Below are 8,156 nucleotides of genomic sequence, written 5' to 3' on the forward strand. Positions count from 1 at the left end.
GGACCCTGGCCCGGAACCCAGGGTCGACCCCCCACCCCGCCACTCCGCCGCGGAGGTCGCGGGAGCGAGTCGCTTTCCCACTGTCTCCGTCGCGGCCCGCCAAATTGTCGCCTGATAAGTTTTTCGTGCACGCGTGGGGGGAGGGGCCACTTGACCTCCCCGCCGGCCTGGTCGCGCGCTTCGCCTCCTCTCCCCTCCCCGCCTGCTCCCTGGTTTCCCGGCCGCAGAGGGGTGTGCGCGGCCACTCCGGGCTCTCGGCGTCCAACCCGACGCCCTGCTTTTCCTTAGAACACGGCCGCTACTTTTTGGCTACCGTGTAGTTGGGATACGTTTTCCAAATTTGTGGTAGGTCAGTGAAGTTCCCCCTTTCCCCCTACATCGTACTTTTCCCTGGGCAAATTAAAAGGCTCGGCTCGACCGAGTGGGCGGCGGTGCGTTTTCGGGGCGCCGGGTGGTCCGGGCGGCGCACGCCCGAGGTCCCAGCGGCCGGGATGGACTCTTTGTGCCTCGGTGGGTGGGGGTGAGGGGAGCGTGCTGGCTTCGACGCCCGGCCCACCTGGAACAAAAGGGTTAACCCTCGGCCGGCCTGCTTCCTCCCGAGAGGAGGGGCGAGCTCCTGGCTCTGACCCCTCCCCTGGTCCTGCTCTGACCTTCCCTTCCCCCTTCATTTTGGGTGGGCGCGCACCCGTGGGGCTTTGGGTGGTGGTGAGCTCTTTAGACGGGGGAGGGCTTCTGGGATAAACGCTGGCTGGAGTGTGAAATCCGAGTTAGCCTGAGCTGGGCAGGGATTTCGGGCCTGCCTGTGCGCTCCCACAGCGAATTGCGGACGGGGTGGGGGGGTCGCTATTGATCCCCCGGGTTGCCGCCGACGGCCCCGCCGGGTTGCGCGCGGGCGCCCCCTGGAGGCGCTGCCTGAAGCCGAGCCGCGTGCGGGGAGGCGGGTCCGTCGCAGGTACCGGCTTACACCTGGTGGGTGGGACTGGCTGGGGGGCGGATGGAGACGGCCAGGATGGCCACCCCCGGGGATGCCTGCTTGCGCCGTCGCCGTCTGTGCGCGCTCTTCTTTGCCAAGGCTTTGGCATTCCTGGGAAGACTTCCTCGAAGCTAGAATGTTTTCCCAAGCAGCACGTTTATCGAATGGTTGCATTTGACCTACCTGCGCGGGTGTGATGGTAGAGTTTTTTTTTAAACTACGATTGGGCGGGTCTTGTTTGGCAAAGCCACTTGAGAGTGCATTTCTGGATGGAGTTAAGTGACGTCTGGCAATCAATTAGCAGATCAAAAAATCTGGCGGCTGACACGACGTACAGGAAAATTAGCATTTTCTCAAAAGAGTTTCAAATGCCCTTTGTGCTCGACTGGATTACAAACATCAACGAGTAAGATTCCCAAGTTTCAAATCACAAGCGGGCCCCAGTTTTTTTTCCATTAAAATGACCTTCACCGGGCTGGAAGGATTTGGCCATTGGTGGACGTTTCTGACCACTTTCTGTGTTCGGTTTCAAATGGGTTTCTGATAGGAAGAAGGGTTACAGTTTGTCCACAGCCCTTTTTTGATCATGAAAACATTGAGTTGTCTGAGCCCGGGTGTTCGAGACCAGCCTGGACAACTTGGTGAGACCTCGTCTCTACAGTAAGTCACAAAAATTCGCCGGGCATGGTGGTGTGCGCCTGTTGTTCCAGCTACTTGGAAGGCTGAGGCGGAAGGATCGCCTGAGCCCAGCAGGTGGAGGCTGCGGTGACTGTGAATGTGCCACTGCACTCCAGCTTGGGCGACAGAGACTCCAACTCAAAAAAAAAATTGCATTGTAAAATGCATTTCCCCAGAATGTAGCCGCACACTCAAGTGCACAAGTAAATGATACTTTGTCACTCCCACCGCTGTTAGTCACAGGGTTGCAGGGTAAGAGGCAGGAGGTATTCATGTTAATTTTTTAAAATGTGAAGCGCCTTGGTTGGTGCCTGTGAAGTTTTAGGGTGAGATCTTCAAGCCAATCTGCTTGTATGACCCTCAGCTGTGTAACTTGGAGTACAGCTTGGTGTGTGTGTGTTTTCCCAAACGTTTTGGTCCTTTCTCTACAGTGGAGAGAAAACCACCCTGTTTGGATAATGTCAACTCTAGAAGGCCTACTGTTTGTGTTGAGGGTGTGATCAGTATTAATTTTTTTTTTTTTAGTAGGACTCTCTACTTGCCTAGATTGGAGTGCAGGTGCACTATTGGGGCTCACCTCAGCCTCCAGCTCCTGGGCTCAGGTGATCCTTTCACCTCACTACACCAGGCTAATTTTTTTGGTTTTATGTAGAGACAAGGTCTCTCTATGTTGCCTTCTCTGGTGTTGAGCTCCTGGACTCAAATGATCCTCCCGCCTTAGCTTCCCAAAGTACTGAGGTTATAGGTGAGCCAGAGTCTTGACTAGAAAATGTTTCCACTTTAATTTCCCTATTGTGTCAAGATGGTGTTGAGCTACCGGATAATATAATTCTGCAGAAAAAACAGCTCACGGTGCCAGATAACAGACGGGGGGCCTTCAGGATGTGATCGTTAATCCTGGCCAAGGTTGCCAAAGTCATATTTTCCCTCATTTTGGTGTCAGTTGCAGCATCTGGATGAAATGGCTTTGCCCAGGATGCCATTACTCCTGATTTATTTTGGTCTTGCACTGAATTCAGGTAGCTGTGGACTTTAAAAAAAAAAATTTATTTAACAGTCTTAGCGCTGTTGGTGATGGCCTGGGATTTTCTTCTGGTTCCTTCGATGAAGGAGAGACCTAGTGTTTGACTGGCTGGTTGGGTTTGGTGTTCTGACCTCCGATCTCTTAAATGTTGAGATGTGCCTTTGTGAAGTTTAGATTAAGGGGACCTAGGGAAGCCAGTTGGAAATAAAAGCGTTTGCTTTCAGTTGGCTTCTCTGGCCCCTCTGCCCTGGAAAAAAAATATGGCGAAGAGTTCAAGAAGTCCTTTCTCGTCACCTTTAACCTATTGGACTTTTGATTATTTTTTAAAACATTTAAATGTTTTTAAAAGCCCCTAAATTCAGACACCGCCCAAATCGCCGCAACCCATTTTTTCCAGCACATTTTGTGTGTGTGTCAGGCTTTGTCTGAGGGGCCCTGGAGAAGGACCCAGCCAAGGCCCCTGCCCTCATGGAGTTTACGAAATGGCTTGATCTGGAGTTGAGGCAGAATGGAACACGTCTCTAGACCTTTGTGGCAGAGTGAGGTCACACACCTTAATGTTAACTTCTCTAAAGCCTTTGAGCTTTTTACTTTTTCTCCTTTTTAGCAGAGTCCCTGAATTTTGATCCAAAGCTGTTTGAAACTTTTTTTTATATCTTAATTAAGTAGAAACTCAATTTCAGTTCTCATTTGCCATCTACAAATCGAGTTAAAGGCTTTTTACTTAAGTGTTAAAATTAACTTGGTTAAAGGCACTTTCAGCTGGTTCAATACTCAGGCACATAAATTTCCTTTTGTTTTTTGGTGAGCAGTTATCCTGGGGATGGGGGAGGGGAGAAGATACTGTGTCCTCTAGATAATCTGCTCATTGTAGTTCTCCTAATGTAGGAATGGAAAAAGATAAGCTTGACTCATAATGCACTTATCAAGATACACAGGTTGGTTTTTTTTTAAGCATTTTAGTGATTTCAGAATTTGATTGGCCTCTGGTAGAGGGACTTTCTTCCTATACAATAGTAAGAGTATTTTCGATCCATTTGGCAGTGATTGAATCTAAGACCCCTGCTGGGTTTACTGCATTCTTCCAACTTATTGGATAACTCGATGCTGAGAGATAACATTCCTAAAATTCGGGTTGGGGGTGGGGTGGAGGGAGGGGAGAGCCAGTTGCTGTGTAATCCTTCTGGACTTTGCTTTTTTCCCCTTTTGGGTTAATTTAAGCATAGCCCACGATTGTTCATAACAGCTCTTCTTACTCCTTGGCAAATAGGGCTTCAGTATTTGCCAATGGGGGCCTGGATGTCGAAGGGCTTTTTACTGCACGAGCAAACAGAGCTGCTGCTGTTTTAAGACTCAAGTGGGATGTTGCTGGTAGTGCTTGGAGGCTACGGGGAGGCGAGCTTGTGTATACAGGGCAGGCGAGTCGGTATTCAGGCTGTAAATCACTCTTGGGAACTGTTGGGTCCTTTGAGGTAGGGGAGCTTAACCTTTTTTATGCCGTGAGTCCCGGTGCCACACAGTGTATTTAAATGCATGAGATACATAGAATAACAAGGAAATAAACTGCATTGAAATATAGTTATCAAAAGTGAGAACATTTGTAATTTACAAAGTAAAAAGTGCTGCTTTATTTTTTATTTCTAATTTGAGTCGGAGTTTCACTCTGTTGCCCCGGCTGGAGTGCAGTGGCATGCTCACGGCCACCTCAGTCTCAACTGCTGGATTCAGGCGATCCTTCAGTCTCAGGCTTCTCAGTAGCTGGAACTACAGTCGCACGCCACCATGCCCGGCTAATTTTTTTGATTTATTATAGAGATGAGGGCTCACCAGGTTGCCCAGGCTGGTCTTGAACCCCTGGACTAAGGCAATCCTCGCAAAGTCTCACAAAGTGCTGGGATTACAGGCTTGAGCCACTGTGCCCGGCCTTGCGCTGCTTTATTTTTATTTATTTATTTGTTTATTTATTTTTGAGATGGAGTCTCACTGCCACCCAGGCTGGAGTGCAGTGGCACACTCACGGCCACCGCAGCCTCGACCTGCTGGGGTCAGGCGATCCTTCTGCCAGCCTTCCAAGTAGCTGGAACTACAGGTGTGCACCATGCCCAACTAATTTTTTGATTTATTGTAGAGACGAGGTCTCACCAGGTAGCCGAGGCTGGTCTCAAACCCCTGGACTCAGGCAATCCTCTCGCCTTGGTCTCTCAAAATGCTGGGATTACAGGCTTGAGCCACCGCGCCCAGCTGCGCTGCTTTATTAATACAATAAATAACATACAATAATGAGGTCTGACAGCCTCAGGCACTCAGAATTCCAAGTCATGCAACCACCATAACATGCAACAACCATGGATGACCAAGTCACAGATTCTGCTGATACCACCTCTGTGGCGTATTCTTTATATTCATGATTGAAAGAAGTGTTGCATTGTAGTTCAGTTTAGTGAACATAATTTGTTTTTTTTTTTTGTATAGGCTTCATAGACCCAAGCTTTGAAATGCCTGCCGTTTAGAACATGCATTTCCAATCAGAGGACATTGCTCCAAGGAGGGGGGAGGGAACGACAACAACATTTATTTATTATTTATTTGCTTGTTTGCTTGAGTTGGAGTTTGACTCTGTCACCCAGGCTGGAGTGCAGCCTGAAAAAGCACTCCCTGAAAAAGCACACTCATGGCCACCGCAGCTTCGACCTTCAGGGCTCAGGTGATGTTTCTGCCTCAGTCTTGCATGTAGTTGGAATTACAGGTGTGTGCTACCCTGCCTGGCTTATTTTTTGGTTTACTGTAGAGACGAGGTCTTGCCAAGCTGCCCAGGCTGGTCTCAAACCCATGGGCTCAGGCAGTCCTCTTCACTTCTGCCTCCCAATGTGCTGGAGACTATAGGTGTGAGCCACGGAGATTAGCAGTTGCTCTTTCTTTTTTGGGGTGGGGGTTGGAGTCTGTCACCCAGACTGGAGTGCAGTGGCTGCTCCTGGCCACCGCAGCCTCGACCTGCTGGGTTCCAGGTCTCCGGCGATCCTTCTGCCCCAGCCTTCCAAGCAGCCAGAACTACAGGCACACGCTACCACACGCGGCTAATTTTTGATTTATTGTAGAGATGAGGTCTCGCCAAATTGCCCAGGCGGGTCTTGAACCCGCAGTCTCAGGCAATCCACTCACCTCAGTCTCCCAAGGTGCGGGATTACAGGCTGAGTACCGTGCCCGGCTTGCTCTTTCTGATTCTCTTTCTTAATCAGAGAAATGCTGCAAGGAATATTCGTGTATTTCAGGAAGTAAATTCCCAACAAATGGAAACTGCCAGCTGAAAATGTTGCCAGATCACTCCCTGAAAAAGCTGTATCCATTTATACACACCTACCAGTAGGTGTGTATTTCCCTTACAAGAGAAACTTTTTTACAAGATCCACTTCTTAAAGTTCTTGACACATAATTGCCAAAATTGCTCTTCCAGGAGGATTGTGTCACTGCACAGTTCCCAGAAAGCAATGCATTTCATTGAAGTCTGGGGATAGATCATATTTATCTAGGAATCAAGGCCAGGGTATCAGGAATTGACGAGTATATTTATTAACTTGACTCTTGGAACAGGTCTGCGTCAGCAGTGGAGGGGCCTTCAGAAAGGTTTCCTGCATCACCTGCTACTGGAACTCTTTTTTTTTTGAGTTGGTGTCTAACTCATGGCCACGCAGTGTCGACCTCCTGGGTTCAGGTGATCCTTCCGCCTTAACCTTCCAAGTAGCTGGAACTACAGACATGCACCACCACACCTGGCTGAGTTTTTGTTTTATTGTAGAGATGAGGCCTTGCCCAGTTGCCTATGCTGGTCTCGAACCTATGGGCTCAGGCAATCTCCTCACCTTGGCCTCCCAGAGTGCTGGCATTACAGCCTTGAGCCACTGTGCCTGGCCTTTTTTTTTTTGAATCGAAGTATCACTCTGTCTCCTAGACTGGAGTACTGTGGCACGCTCATGGTCACCGCAGCCTCAACCTGCTGGCCTCATGCAATCCTTCTGCCTCAGCCTTCCGAGTAGCTGGAACTAGTGGCTCATGCTGCGATGCCCAGCTTACTTTTTGATTTATTGTAGACATGAGGTCTTACCAAGTTGCCTGCAGGCTGGTCTCGAACCCCTGAGCTCTGGCGATCATCACCTTGGCCTCCCAACATGCTGATATTACAGGCTTGAGCCACTGTGCCCGGCCGCTGGAACTCTAAAGTGGCAGAGGTGCGTTGCAGTCCTCAGAGCTGCTTCTGGAAGTCCCAGAAACCAAACAATAGTGAGTGGGCTACTCCCACCCCTGGCTAACTAACCCAGCCTCCTTGGCTTTCCTGTTTCCCTTGGTGTTTCTGCAAGAGGAAAGATAGTTACAATCTTGACAAAAGAAACATGATGGGAAATGAGCAAATAAAGGGTTCGGTTATAGAGGGTCTGGGAACTGCATGCCTGGCTTTTAATAGTCTTTTTTGTAAGGTCCTCTGTACCTCAGTTTCCCCTTGTCAAGAAAGATCATAGCCCAACCTCACAGAGTTGTTAATAGCATACAGTCAGGTGTGGTGGCTTATGCCTGTAATCCCAGCACTTTGGGAAATGGAGGCGAGAGGATTGTTCGAGACCAGCCCGGGCAACTTGGCAAAACCTTGCCTCTACAATAAAAAAATTTGCCAGATGTGGTGGCTAGCACCTGGGGTTCCAGCTACTTGAAAGGCTGAGGCAAAACCCAGTAACTTGAGGCTGCGGTGGCCATGAGCATGACAGTGCACTCCAGCCTGGGTGACAGAGTGAGATTCCAATTCAAAAAAACCATATGCATTGTTTTTTTGAGAATTACACCTGGCATATATATAGGGTGTTTAAAAGTCATCGGTCACTCATTGTAAATTGTGTTGCCCTAGGCAAGTCACGTTACTTCGGAGACTCAGTTTTTCTCATCTTCAAATGAGGCTGATACTTAATTGGGTTGAATGATGATTGTTGGGGGCATCTGGGGGTTCAGAGTCTGAATTACAGGAGGATGTTGTGCTCATCTTCTCACCACAGGGTCTCTAGCCTCTTCCTTGTGCATAGGAGGAGGTAGGAAGTGTTGACTGAGTTAGGCATTAAATGGCAGTTGTTGTAATCCAGGCATCTACCTCATGTGGCTGTCATCTCATGATTATGCATACTTGTTGGATGTAATAGGGTTGGGCAAGCCATGATATCAAGTCTGTCATTGGTAGATGAGAGCTGAATTGGTTCTGTCCGGTTTTTCTTTTTTCATTTTTGAGTCAGGGATTCACACTGCCTGTAGTCTAGGCTGGAGTGCAGTGGCATGATCACAGCTCACCGCAGTTTCAACCTCCTAGGCTCAGGTGATCCTTCTGCCTCAGTTTCCTGAGTAGTTGGGACTACAGGAATGCACCATGATGTCCGGAGAAATTTTTGATTTTTTTTTTTTTGAGTTAGAGTCTTACTCTGTCGCCCAGACTGGAGTGCAGTGGCTGCT

General features: G+C 49.0%; 1 protein-coding gene across 2 annotated transcripts in view; it reads left to right on the forward strand.

Annotated features, from left to right (window-relative positions):
* Nucleotides 1-8,156, forward strand: part of SALL4 (spalt like transcription factor 4) — a 23,290-nt gene that overhangs the window by 1,219 nt on the left and 13,915 nt on the right. The window lies entirely within an intron of this gene.

Source organism: Carlito syrichta, unplaced genomic scaffold (assembly GCF_000164805.1).
Source record: "Carlito syrichta isolate Samal-C Ts95f unplaced genomic scaffold, Tarsius_syrichta-2.0.1 Scaffold315848, whole genome shotgun sequence".
Taxonomy (NCBI): domain Eukaryota; kingdom Metazoa; phylum Chordata; class Mammalia; order Primates; family Tarsiidae; genus Carlito; species Carlito syrichta.